Source organism: Ursus arctos, chromosome X, assembly GCF_023065955.2.
Source record: "Ursus arctos isolate Adak ecotype North America chromosome X, UrsArc2.0, whole genome shotgun sequence".
NCBI lineage: Eukaryota > Metazoa > Chordata > Mammalia > Carnivora > Ursidae > Ursus > Ursus arctos.
Window position 1 is genome coordinate 76,506,875 of NC_079873.1, and position 14,737 is coordinate 76,521,611.

Consider the following 14,737-nt stretch of genomic DNA (forward strand, 5'->3'; position numbering starts at 1 on the left):
TAACCTCATCAACCTCAGCCACAGCAGCTTCTTTCAAGACACATCTCCAAAGACAAGGAAAAGAAAAGCGAAAATGGACTTTCCAGACTTCATCAAGAAAAAAAGCTTCTGCACAGCCAAGGAAACAGTCAAAAAAACTAAGAGGTAGCCCACGGAATGTGAGAAGATATTTGCAAATGACACTACAGATAAAGGGCTGGTATCCAAGATCTATAAAGAACCTCTCAAACCCAACAACCAAAAAACAAATAGTCCAGTCAAAAAATGGGTAGAAGACATGATCAGACACTTTTCTAAAGAAGACATATGAATGGCTAATAGACACATGAAAAAATGTTCAACATTTTTAGCCATCAGGGAAATTCAAATCAAAACCACACTAACATAATATAATAAAAATATTATTATTAAAAAAATAAATAGGAAGGTAAAAATAACAAAACAAACAAACAAACAAAAACCGTACTGAGATATCACCTTACACCAGTTAGAATGACAAAAATTGACAAGGCAAGAAAGAAAAAAATGTTGAAGAGGTGTTGGAGAAAGGAGAACCCTCTTACACTGTTGGTGGGAATGCAAGTTGGTACAGCCACTTTGGAAAACAGTATGGAGGTTCCTCAAAAAGTTAAAAATAGAGCTACCCTAGGACCCAGCAATTGCACTACTGGGTATTTACCCCAAAGATACAGATGTAGTGAAAAGAAGGGGCACATGCACCCCAATGTTCATAGCAGCAATGTCTACAACAACCTAACTGTGGAAGGAGCAAAGATGCCCTTCCACAGAGGAATGGATAAAGAAGATGTGGTCCATATATACAATGGAATAATACTCAGCCATCAGAAAGGATGATTACCCAACATTTGCATCAACATGGACGGAATTAGAGGAGATTATGCTAAGTGAAATAAGTCAAGCAGAGAAAGTCAATTATCATATGGTTTCATTTATATGTGGAACATAAGGAATAGCAGGGAGGACATTAAGGAGAAGGAAGGGAAATCTGAAGGGGGGAAATCAGAGGGGGAGATGAACCATGAGAGACTATGGACTCTGGGAAACAAACTGAGGGTTTTAGAGGGGAGGGGTTGGGGGGCTGGGTTAGTCCTGTGATGAGTATTAAGGAGGGCACGTATTGCATGGAGCACTGGGTGTTATATGCAAACAATGAATCATGGAACACTACGTCAAAAGCTAATGATGTACTGTATGGTGGCTAACAATGTAATAAAAAATAAATTAAAAATGTAAATAAAAAATAAGCATAGAGCTAAAAAAATAAAATAAAAAGAAATAAAGGAAATAAAAAAGACATTAAAGTGCTATTGACACTCAAGGAGAGCCTTATCTCTTGTAATATATAAATGGTGTAGGGTCTATACATATGTGCACTGGGGATTTTGACTAGTCAATTAGGCATGCTTATACCTCAAAAAGAATTGGTAGGCAGAGTCATTTTAATCAGCTTGGGGGTAACTTTCTTTCCTTGACTTCTAGTGAAATTTTCTACTGCATTGGTGCAACTGAAATAAACCTTGTGCTCTCTAATCCAATCTCTTTTACCAAGTCCATCCACACCACCAGAGACCACTCACTCTCTATGACCTAAAACTACATTTTCCCCTTTGAGGCCCAAGGCTCAAAATTACTTTAAATTGTTTATTTCTCCCCTTAGTGTAAATAATTGCTTATCACACTTGATACTTAGTGTTTAACTTTAACATTAGTGTTAATGTTAAAATTATTTTTAAAATGAGTGTTTTAAAATAAGTGTTTAACATTAACATTAGTGTTAATGTTAAAATAATTTTTAAAATGAGAGAAGATTCTCTTCCATTTCCTTTCAGAAGACCTGAAACTATTTTGTTCTCTCTATACATATTATTTGAATAAGTCTGTGCTTGTGGTAAAACTTTCTTTTTTCCCCAGTGAAATTGCTAACCTAACATATCTATATATAATTTTTTCTTGCTTTAGCATGGCTACTTGCCGGTCATAGGATGGAGAAAACTTGGAAGAAGCGGCTCTGAAACTAGAACTTTATACCTGGGTGAGAAACACTCATTTGGACCAATTCAGTCAATAGTTCTTAGAGCCCAATTTATCACTCAATGCACAGTATTCAAAGTGAAAGATGGCTATACTTTGAAATGCAGGCAAGCATACAGGTGGCCTTATGCCTCAACTAATGGATGCATAATAGTGGGGTGGGTAGTGATACTCAAAATCTACGTGAGCAAGAAGCAGGATGGGAAGTTATCCAGTGAGTAGTGGAGCTACAGTTACTGAGCTGGAATTCAGTAATGGAATTTGGGGCAGAGAAATGCAAATCAAAACAAAGGTGAGACCTCGATTCTGGACTCCGAGGCAGGTTATAAAGCCAAATGATTCAAGCACAAATATAAAACTAAATTATATACTTAAGAAATTAGTCACCTGCAGTGTGGGTAAGTTGACATTAAGTCTCAGAGTAATAGCTACTTATATTACATTATTTTCTGGCTTGAATTGTTCCTAGAGAAACCAAGTGCGGTGAAAGTAAGGAAAGAACTAATATTTTGGTTGTTTGTTTCAAATATTTAAATTCTAGTTAGTTAACATATAGTGTAATATTGGTTTCAAGAGTAGAATTTAGTGATTCATCACTTACATATAACACCCAGTGCTCATCACAACAAGTGTTCTCCTTAAAACCCATCACCCATTTAGTCAATGCCCTGCCTACCTCCTTCCATCAACCCTCCGTTTGTTCTCTATAGTTAAGAGTCTCTTATGGTTTGTTTCCCTCTTGTTTTTGTTTCCCTTCCCCTATGTTAAAAGACTAAAATTTAAAACAGTGATCAAACTTTTTCAGTAGAGTCAGAAAGCAATATTCAGCATTGAAGACCGTACATAATTGCAGCTCTTCAATTCTGTCATTGTGGTACAAAAACAGCCATTGGCTAAAATAATGTTTGTAACTGTTTCAAAAAAAATTATTCAAAAACAGAGGTGATAGACCAAATTTTGCCCACAGGCTATAGTTTGTTAATCCCTATTTCAGGAGCGTATTTAATGGTCTCAGGTGAAGGTAGAATAAGCTTAAGAAGAGCAGGACAAAGGCAATGCAAATACTTCTCTCATTTTAAGCAATGAATTGGGTTTAAGACAGTCTGCCTTCTTGTCTTTCAATCATCTCCTTCCCTAAATCTATTAAAGGACTACTCTCAAATACCTCATTTGATCCTTCCTAGCTGGATTCATCTGTTCATTTATGTAAGACTTAGAATAATGAATAATATGATTAACTTCAGATTACAACTGCCTGAGAAAATAATTTAATGTAATAAAAAAAGGTATCAGTGTTCAATATATTGCCTCTCTCTACATATACCTGCCTTTCCTTTTTTACTTTCATGACTGTAGCACAGGGAAACCCTTCATCAAAGATACTGCCTAACTTTTGCCTGTAAGTTCACAAGATAGTTATTATCCAGTCCCTTCTGTGTGATGATGTAAGTAGGAAAATGTTCCCACAGAAAATTAAGGCTTCTACTTATTTTGAAGTTTTAGGTAATACAGTTCAGAAGACATAGGTCAGTAAAGGAGAAGCAGAAGCTGAGAATTCTCAGCCCCAAACTGTTCTCTGAATAATTTATTTGGCTGAAATCATGTGGTGCCCTTTAGCCTGCAAAATATAGATCATATGACCCAACTATACTATATTCTGGTTCAGTTTAAATGTAAGAAATCCTAATACAGTACAAAGTGATTAAAAAATACTGAATTTCCCAGAGGAAAAGATAATAATGCACTCTTTGGTTATAACTAAAGAATACTGAAAATATGCATCTTCATATTTTCCTAATATCATCTGGCTTGTGTAACAAGTCAATTCATGCTATTGCATTATTCCAGTTGTATTTACTTCCAATTTGGAATCAAGACCTTTGATGAAGTAGTCCTATTATAACAAGAACCTATCACAGGCTTTAAGTAATACTGGTGCTTGTGGGAGAAATCCACTGGGAGTTGATAGGGCTGTAGTAGCTTTTCAACCAAACTGCAGGTATGGTATTCAATAAAACTGCCAGCATTTGCATTCAAAGAGTATGTATGGGCGTAAAAATAACTTATAAAAATGACACCCTGGAGCTTCATATTTATTCTCATTCAATGATTTCCAGATCAAATTTGCTCAGTTTACAAGTTAAAAGAGGATTTTCTTCCTATCTCTCAACCTTAGGAAATTCCCACCAGAATAAAAACAAAGCTGTATTTGCTCAACCTCTGACACTATAACTTGGAGTGACGTTTCTGCAATCCAAGCTTTAGATCAGATCATGTTAAAGCATAAGCCAAAATCTGCATCAGATTTACCAACTTCCTCATCATTTCTCAGACATTTGTTGCTTTCTGTCATTATTGAAATCACCACCATGCCCCTTTACTACAAGTTAGAAAAGTATTTTTAAATTACATCAGGAAAGAACTCAAATCCTTCAATTTGATATTATAAATCACTTGTTACATAACCCCTAAAACATGGTAAAAATTGTCATTCAGATTGAATTCTTATACATAACTACATTTCTAGGTAGCTCTTAAGCTATAATTCACACATTACAATCATAGCTACCAAAGATTCAGTTAATAATGTTAGAGCTGGACATGGTGATTACAAGTTTTCAAAGGCCTATTTAAGAAATTCTAGACCAGAATGATTAATTGCAATGAATCACAGTATGTTGGCTATAAAAAAAAGAGAACAGAGAAAATATACTGGTTAGTGAAATTTGATGAGTTTAAAGTAAAAAAAAAAGTATATGTGATTCTTTCAATTTGTTGTTGATCTTAAAAGTATTGGACTATTTTCACAAACGTATAAATAAATATTGGCAATAAAATCTCCATAGACTGTGATACTCCCTCTGGATGAAATTTTAAAATACTGGTTCAACTATTTCATAGAAAAAGCCAACTGACAATCCTAAAAGACCAAAACTCATAGTAAAATAAGAACTATATACAGTATAGTTGATTTAATATTATAACTACTGTATTTTTTTATTGCTGTGTATCAAATTACCACATATTTAACAGTGTAAACAACACGGATTTATTAGCTTATCATTCTGTATGTCAGAAGTCTATCGTCAACTGCCTGGATTCTCTGCTCAGAGTCTCACAAGACTGAAATTTAGGTGATGATAGAGCTGAATTCTTATCTGGGAGCTCTGAGAAAGAATTATCTTTGTTGTTTGCAGAATTCAGTTCTTTGTGATTATAGATCCAAGGTTCCTATTTCCTTACTGGCTATAGGCTGGGGTTTACTCTCAGCTACTAAAGGTCACACACATTCTTTATAATATGCCCCCTCCATATTCAAGCTGACAACAACATGTCAAATACTTCTCATACTTTACATCTCTGACATCCTTTTCTACAACTAGCCCGAGAAAATTCTCTGCTTTTAAAGGATTCTTATGAATAAGCCAGGCTCACTCAGGTAATTCCCTATCTCAAGGTAAATGTGACATATAGCATAACTTAATCATTGAATTAGGATCCATAATATTCATAGTTCCAGGTACTATACAGGATGTGTACATGTTGGGGGAAGGGCAATCTTGGGGCTATTTTAAAATTCTGCCTAGCACACTTAAGAAAATTAACCTTACCATTAATTAATTTGATAAATAGTTTTTAAGTACCTACTACGTGTCAGGCACTGTTCTATTTGAGTTCCTACTTCCAACCAGAGCTTATGGTTTACTCTATATTATAAATCTGCTACAATATTTTAGAGGGTTGTAGAGCACAACTTTGAGATGAAACAGATCAATGTTAATTCCCACTTAGGCTACTTACTGGCTGTGTAATCTTGGATAAGTAATTTGTTTCCCTGAACTTCAATTTCTTTATCCAAAAAAGTGAAAATAACAATGGTATCTATTTAAAAGGATTGTTATGAAGAATTAGTGAGATCATGTCTGAAAAGTGTTTAGTACAATAGGCATAGATTAGTCACTCAATAAATAATAGTAGAAAATATTACACCACTTTTCAAAAGACATATGGCAATGTGGTCAGGAGATCTTTATATTTTTCTTGTTTGCAAGATCCAGTGACGGAAATTATATTCTTTTAGTTTTTCTTTCACTGTTATAACTCCTCTTGGAAGATATGTTGATATCTATGCCCATGGTAATAGCTTCAGGAAACAGTTACTGTAATGCACATCAAGTTTACCATTAACAGGGACCAATAATGCTGACCCTTTATGCAGAGAGGATGGCAGCTTTGTGGTGCTTGGATGATCTCAGCTCAGCTTTTCTTTAGCTAAATGGTCTCTGAAGGATCATTCTGCCTTCTAATATAATAGAAATTAGAAAACAGGCAAACATTCATATGCTCACCCTGTACATCATAACTATACCTCAAGATCAAAGAAGCAGTGATGGGAACTAGCCACAATACTGGAAAAACTAGTGTCTCTCCTTTAAGCTTATGCATTAGAAAAGTTTTAATAAGTTTTGACAATGGCTGTTTTCTATCATTAAGCAGAAATGTCCATGGGAAAAAAATAAATTCAACAAAGTTTGCATTTGACCAAGTGCAGGGAAATGTACAGAAGGCATGGATATGCAAAGAAATTTGTAGAATTTAACTAAGAACCAGTCTAATTTCAAACTCATACTTCTTTACCATCTTCATTACAGATAGGCCAGCAACCAAATACCATATTTTAATTTCTTGAACTAAATCTTTTCCTTATGGTTTTAGAGAAATACAATTGCTGGAGACACTGGAAAGGATGATCCCTCATCTATGTCTAGAAATTTAATAATGCAAGATGTTGATCATCTCATTGAGAAATTGAAACATAAAAAGTATGGATCACATGATAATTCTCATTGTCTTGGTAATTTTTCTTAGGGCTGGGATTATATAATAAAGGAGAGTTTGCAGCTTATATTTGGTAGTATCAAGGCTTATTACAGCTTTAAATTGCTGATCAAACTTATTTATAATAAGAAATTATTCTAATAAACACTTTTCAATTTTTTTGAAGAGAGTCTATTAAAGACTATGGTCATAAAATGGTGTTAAATACATGTATACATACACACAGCAGTGTGAGATATTTGAGGTTTGTCTATTTTATTCAAAATAGCCAATCTCTAGAGCATTCTCCTTTAGATACTCACAGTCCACCTAGGAGCCCTCAAATAGGAATTGAGGTACATAGACCATCAACTACATATCTAGGTTATCAAATTAAGGATTTGGTGAATAACAACAGCACTGGAAACTATTTTTGAAGTACTGTATAGACTCTGAAGCAGTTTGAAACAATCCCTACCCTGTGGGTTAGCAATCTAATTAAGCACCTAATTTTGAAAATTGAGCACTTGGTGTTATCACTTGGTAAGCAGATGGCTGATTGCACTATGGGGGTGGGAGGAGGTAGGAACGACAACTAAAAAAACTTAATAGAAGTTACTTGATAAGTCACTCTAATGGAGAATTTTGTTAGCCATTAGTGTTTTTCATCAACAATTTATGGGTCTCTCTCTGGACAAATGGTAGAATTGTACTACCTTGTCTCCTTGAAATTAGATGTGATTATGTGACTTTTTTTGGTCATTGACATATGAGCAAAAGTGACTTGTGTCATTTTCAAATGGAAGCTTTAAAAGCCAGTGTGCAGTTTATCTCTTTCGCTCTGCCATAGTGACTGACAATGCCATGTAGAGACTCTAGTAGCCTTGAAATGTGAGAAATAAACCTTGATATTTTAAGCCAATGAAACAGTAGGATTGTTTCCATAATATAATCTCTTAGCTTATTCTGACCGTTGTGAGGACCATAAAATCTATTCCTGAATAAGGGAAGAAATGAAAAAGCTAATTAAGATGAAGCCTTATTTTTATATGAGAGGGAGATGAGCACACTGTCTAGCTTTTTTCTTAACCAATGAAGTAAAAGTATAACATACCTTGCACCAAAAATATAACTTCCTAGATCTGGTTCTAAAAGTTGTTGTATGTATTTACATAAGGCACTTAGTACTTGTGATTCATACTTTTAGGCAATATTTGCATTGAAGAGGATTTCAAAAAATCAAGCATGAAATATACAAAAAAAATAGGTTTTTATTTAAATTCCAGTTAGTTAACTTACAATGCAATATTAGTTTCAGGTGTACAAGATAGTGATTGAACACTTCCATACAACACCTGGTGCTCATCACAAATACACTCCTTAATCCCCATCACCTATTTCACCCATCTCCCTACCCACCTCCGCTCTGGTAACCATCAGTTTTTCTGTATAGTTAAGAGTCTGTTTCTTGGTTTGCCTACCTCCCTCTTTTTTAAAAAGATTCATTAATTTATTTTGGAGAGGGAGGGTATGTGCAAGGGGGGGGGAGGGAAGAGGGAGAGAGAATCCCAAGCAGACTCCATGCTGAGCATGGAGCCCAATGTGGGGTTCCATCTCATGACCCTGAGATCATGACCTCATGACCCTGGCTCACCAAAACCTAGAGTCAGATGCTTAACCAACTATGCCACCCAGGTGCCCCCTCTCCCTCTCTTTTTTTTTTTCTCTTTGATCCTTTGTTTTGTTTCTTAAATTCTACATATAAGTGAAATCATATGGTATTGTCTTTCTCTGACTAACTTACTTCACTTAATGTAATATTCAGTAGCTCCACCCATGTTGTTGCAAATGGCAATATTTCATTCTTTTTTATAGCTGAATAATATTCCATTATATATGTACTTCATCTTCTTTATCCATTCATCTATGGATGGACACTTGGGTTGCTTCCATATCTTGGCTATTGTAAATAATGCTGCAATGCATATATGGAATAATATTTGCTTATTGACTTCCATTATAATTTTAGAATTGCTTTTCTATTAGAAAGAAAGCATGCTTGCTTGAAAATAGAATGGGAACTACATTTTCAAAGCTTATTATTCACTTTGAGGAACATTATCTTCATCTATGCACATTTAAATATCTTATAAAATATACCACAATAACTTTGCCAAATGGAAATATGATTCTTTTGGTTCCATTGTTTGTTTACTAGTTTTTAAAAACCTACTGAGTATCTTCTATGTGCTATGGGAGATCCAAAGATAAATAAAGCATGGTTCCTACCCCAGGAATGATAGTTACATAAATGTTGAGAAAATATATTAAATATTAAAATCTACCATAATTGTTTTATGTCCTTGGAAATTCTCATTTACTGCATTAAATTTAAATTTAAAATCAAGTCACCACGTTTGCATTTCATACACTTAACAGAGTTCACTAGCTAAAACAACAACAAGAACAACAAAACCTGTCATGAACATACTTTCCATCCTGAACTCAGAAATTTTTAACTGATTATTAATTGGTACTAGTAATAATGTCAGCATTATTCCTTAAGTCATTAGCAAATGCAAGACACATTATCATGCCATTTTTCTACAGTAATTTTGGTAAACAGACAACAAACAAATATTTCTATTTCTAGTGACAACCTGAAGTTGTGTGAACAGGGGTAGAATAGATCTTATTGCCCAGGGAACCCGACTGGGCAAAGCCCAAAGAATTAGGTAAAATATACAGGTGGATTCAGACAAGAGTTTGAGTCCAAGGATGTTATCTGTGACACAAGAGTTTAATAATAGGTATAAGCATGTAAATTCTAGAATATGGAAGGACAGATGAGCTAAGAAAAATGGCACTAGCCAACAAATGACTATGGAGTTGAATTATGATCCTAATACATTGGTTGTTTAGTGTCTAATGACTTAACATTCTTCACTATTTCTTTCTCCTTATTACCCTGTATTTACAGTCTATGGGAAAGGTGGAGCCCTCTAAACATTCTTTTGGGGCTCCAGTTATTATGGTAGGCCTGAAAGATGCAGGGATAGAGACCTGTTTCTGAGTTTCTCAGGATCATTCTTATAGACCACAGTCTTCCCAGTTGGTAGGACATTGGAGATCCATTCAGGTTAATAAAAGTGCCTCCAGATCTAAATATTAAAAAATTTTCTAGACACAATATGGGTTCAACATGCCTTTGAACAATCACTAGATAGAAGATGGAGAGAGCCATGTATAAGCTTCCAAGAGAAAAGGAAGACCCACATGTCACCTTTTAAGAAGGGCTAGATCTTTGTCTCTACTTAAAGTAAAACATTTTGGATGGCTGATTTCATTTGGTTTATAAACCACACAATGAAATTTTATGATATCCTAAGCCATGGACCACTTTCTTTGGTGTAGGGCCTCCTCTGCCATGTGAATGATAGTGGATGTCTCCAAAAATAAGATATTGAAAGCAGCAAGTTAATTATAGTGTGACAAATTAAGAACCATAGTCCAGAGAGCTGACAAGAGCAGAAGACCAGGATAGGTTCTGAAACTAGAACTGTGGCGATTTGCTTTCTGTCCTATGTTATACTTCCTGCTGTGTGGAGTTAAGCAGGATTTTCCAGGTGAGTGTTTATAGCCAGCAGAAGAGGCGGGGTCCTGCAGGTACAGTTGCTACTGTTTAAGTTAAGGGCAAAGGCCCAAGGCCTTTTGGGAGGTACTTACATCAATCTTTAAAAGATCTTTGCCACTTCGGAAGATTCTTTCAAGGCAGTAAAGATGCTGCAGGCAAGATGGCACCTGGTGGAAGAGCCTGAACATGGGCATATGTGAGCCATAGAGATAAGTAATTCAATTCACTGCTGTACTTTATTAATTGAAAAATCAAAAAAAAGAAAAATAAATCAATGCGAAAAGCATAGCTAGCTTGTATCTGTAATATCATATTAAAGGTCTTGCTGATAAATATTTACGTCATTTATTCACGATTAGTATGTCCTTTTTATTTAGATTAGAAAGACATTCAAGTGGTAAGGAGCATGATCTCTTCAAACTCCTGAGAGACTAATATTAGGCTGTTCAATTTTATTCAGCTGATGCTCAGCTGCCTACATTTTCAGCGTGAAAGTCAATGAGCTAAAGGTATAAAAAAATCTGGTCTAAGTCTCTTTGGACCAATACTGCAGAACATACTTTCCTTTGACCTCACAGAATCACACTAGGGATTTTGGCCCCTACACTGAGCAGTGGATGTGGTCTTTGTGGAAAACCAGATAAAGCAAATAATGGATGTGCTATTACTCTAAAGTAATTAACATTTTAGGCCTTCTACATAATGACAATATAATTTTGTTCATCAAATAATAACATCGATAATAGTAGCTATAACAATAAATATTATTTTGCAATATTGATATATGTACATTCCAGGAACTGTGCAAGATTTTCTCCATCTTTTGAAACTAAAGTACAAAATGAGAAAACACCACAGAATGGGGGTAGGACATCTCACTGGCCATATCAGAGGGAAAAAAGAAAAAGGTAAAGTAACTAAATGTCATTAAATAGAGAAAAGCAATGGATCTCTATGTATTCCTTGTTAAATAGTGACTGAAATAGAGAAAATAATCCAGGAAGTCAAGCACGTGAAGATTATAATAATTATTATAATAAAAATAATAACAAGTTACTGAGTACTCATTATGTAGCAGATCTTCTAAGTATGTTGCATAGATTATCTTATTTACTTCCCAGTGTAAAGATAAGGAAACTTAAGTTTAGGAGGTTAAACCTACACTACAACTACAGTAAGATCATGCAGCTAAGTAACAGAGTAAACATTCAAACCCAGGTGCATCTGACTCCAAAGACTACTATGTTTCTAGACTTTGCTAAGGACTTGTATTAACTGCATTATAGTGAAAGTTACCTGCGGGAATATGGAGGATGGCCCATAACTTGGTCTCTGAACCAGACGTGATGCCTTACTTCTGTCACATAAGTAGTTTCTGTATGAAAGTACTAGCTCAATGAGTTTTTCAAATGCGCTAATTACATCTTTTTTAAAAAGTTAACTCTGTGGTAAGAGAACTTCTTTCATATTTTATATATTCCCATGAGTGCTAGGAAAGGAGAAAAGGCCAACAAAGGTCATATTCTCATGAACCAGACAGCAATTCCCATTGGCAACAAAGTACTGGAATTTGTCACAATGTTCTGTTACACAGGCAGTACTAGCCTGGAATGCACTGATTGTCAAGGAAATAGAGCCCTGAATGAAAAAGGCAACTGTGCCTTTTAGGGAAACTGAAGGACAGAGTATTGGCCTAAAAGAAAAGTGTCAAATGCCAAACCAAAAGATTTAGAGAGAAGAAGCCATGATTGCCTTTATAGAACTATAAAAACTCAGTGTGCTAAAGAAAACCTTTTACTTCTCTTGAGCCACTTCAATTGTTTGATTATTGTCATGGTGATCATAACTGAAATGTATTAAGTACTTGCCATAAACTAAACACTGTACATGTAATCATTCATTTAATTCTCACAACAATACTATGTAGTAATTACTATTGTCACAACCATTTTACATTTGTGGGAACCATGGCAATTGGAGGTTAGATTACTTGCCTTTGGTCATCCAGGTAGCAAATAAAGATCTGGAATTCTTCACCTGGGCAATCTGACATCAGAGTCTACCTTTCATCCACTCACTGTACTACACCTCCTCCTGAAACTGAAAAGGCAGATAGGATTAGCACTATAATTAACCTGGAGCCTAGTCAATTTTAGTGTTAAAATAATATTCATGGTTACATATCTCTTCTGGGTTGGACATAGACACATATATTGAAGTCAGAAAGATATGATAGGCAGTTCCCCTAAAGTGAACAGAAATAATTCAACTGTAAACATTCCAAAGGAAGGTTTTAAGGACACACATATGCACACATACAAAATTAATTGCTCAAAAGAAGAACCACTCTATTCTAATTGTTTCTTTTTAAAAATTTTATTTACTTGAGAGAGAGTGAGAGAGCACAGAGGGAGAGGGAACACAGAAGCAGAAAGAGAAGCAGATCCACTGCTGAGCAGAGACCCCGACACGAGGCTTGATCCCAGGACCCTGGGATCATGACCTGAGCTGAAGGCAGATGCTTAACTGACCAAGCCACCCAGGTGCCCCTATTCTAATTGTTTCATGCTCAAATGGTTTTTCCACTTCTGCTGCTTTCTGGCTAAGAGATCAGGAGGAATGCAAACGAAAGAGGAAAAACTGGAAAAAGCATCACACTGAAAATAACAGCTGGAACCTTAATCCAAAGATACTATATAGGTGTAGATACTATACAGGTGTATATATTTTATAAAAATGACTATTAGTTGTATATAAATCATTTGAAAAATTACATAAATTGTGATAAGTCATTGATATAAAGCCCAATAGAATACAAATCTTCAAATTTTAGTTTCACTAATTTGAAAAAAATGTTGATGATGTTGACTATTAGAATTAATTTTATTCCTACTATGAGTTAGGTACTATACTCTGCACTTAAGTCAAAATTGTTTCCTTTAGTCTGAGTTTACAAAAATGCTATAAAGAATAATTAGTATATGCTTATTTTACAAGTATCAAATTTTAGGCTAAAATAAGTAATTGCCCCCCAAATTGCACTAGCAGTTAGAGGAAGGGGTAAGTTTTGATCTCAAAAGTAATGAATAGGGTCTAAGACTTTTTTAAAAGATTTATTTATTTGATGGGGGAAGGGACAGAGGGAGAGAGAGAGAATCCTCAACCAGAATCCCCACTGAGCATGGAGCCCAACAGGAGGCTGGATCCCAGAACCCTGAGATCATGACCTGAGCTGAAATCAAGAGTTGGACACTCACCAGGAGCCCACCCAGGCACCCCATAGGGTCTAATACTTGTTACCTACTATATGCCAGGTATTGATCTAGGCAATTCACAGGTATTGTCTTATTTACATCTGATAAATATTTAGTGGAGAAACATAAATAACATATTTCAATGGACAGGAACCATAGCTGCTGACTGTTTACTTACTGGAAAAAAGATTTATGGTCAGGTTAAATTGTGAAGTAATCAAATTTTATTCTCAGAGACCATCCTTCTCTTCTTTGGTCAAACTGGTAGAATGCATGCATACAAACCCTGAAACAGTGAGTAGAATCTCAGAATTTAACTATCAGGAATATGGTGTACATAGTCACGGCTCTATATTTGATGGACTATTGCTGAGCCCTATAGGCACATAGCTCAAAAAGACACTGACTGACAGCCAAATCATGTTTCTCAAAAAAATAAATATACAGAGCAAAGAAGGGATAGAACATGTCTAGCCAATAACGCATGTTTTAGTCTTGTCCCCAGAGAAAAGGGTTATAAAGAATTACTATAAAATATTAAGTTTGCACATTTATAACCTAACACCAAAAATATCTTTTCTCTCCCTTTCTTTCAGAGAGTAGTTTAAGTAATTCATCTAAAGTTGCAGAGCAAGGGGGAATGAATGCCAGGGAGACTGTCATTTTTCAGAGGTATGTTTTCTATTAAATTTAGATACCTTGTTAAAAATGGGTTTTCTTTTGCTTTTTGCAGAGCATGTCTTTTTTTCCCTTTATTTTTATAGCAATGGTTTCTTAAACCATTAAAAAATTGGTGGTCAATGACTTTGAAATAGATGTGTTTCTGGCCATTGAGAAAACCAGATGTTCACGTGCTCTGGTGGTGATTATTTGCTATTTTTATAATAATAAAAGGTTATTTTATTTTCAGGAAAGAATCCTGCAGAGCTCTGACTGAAGAAGACTTTCTAATACACAGCAGTTTGAAACATCTGCTCAA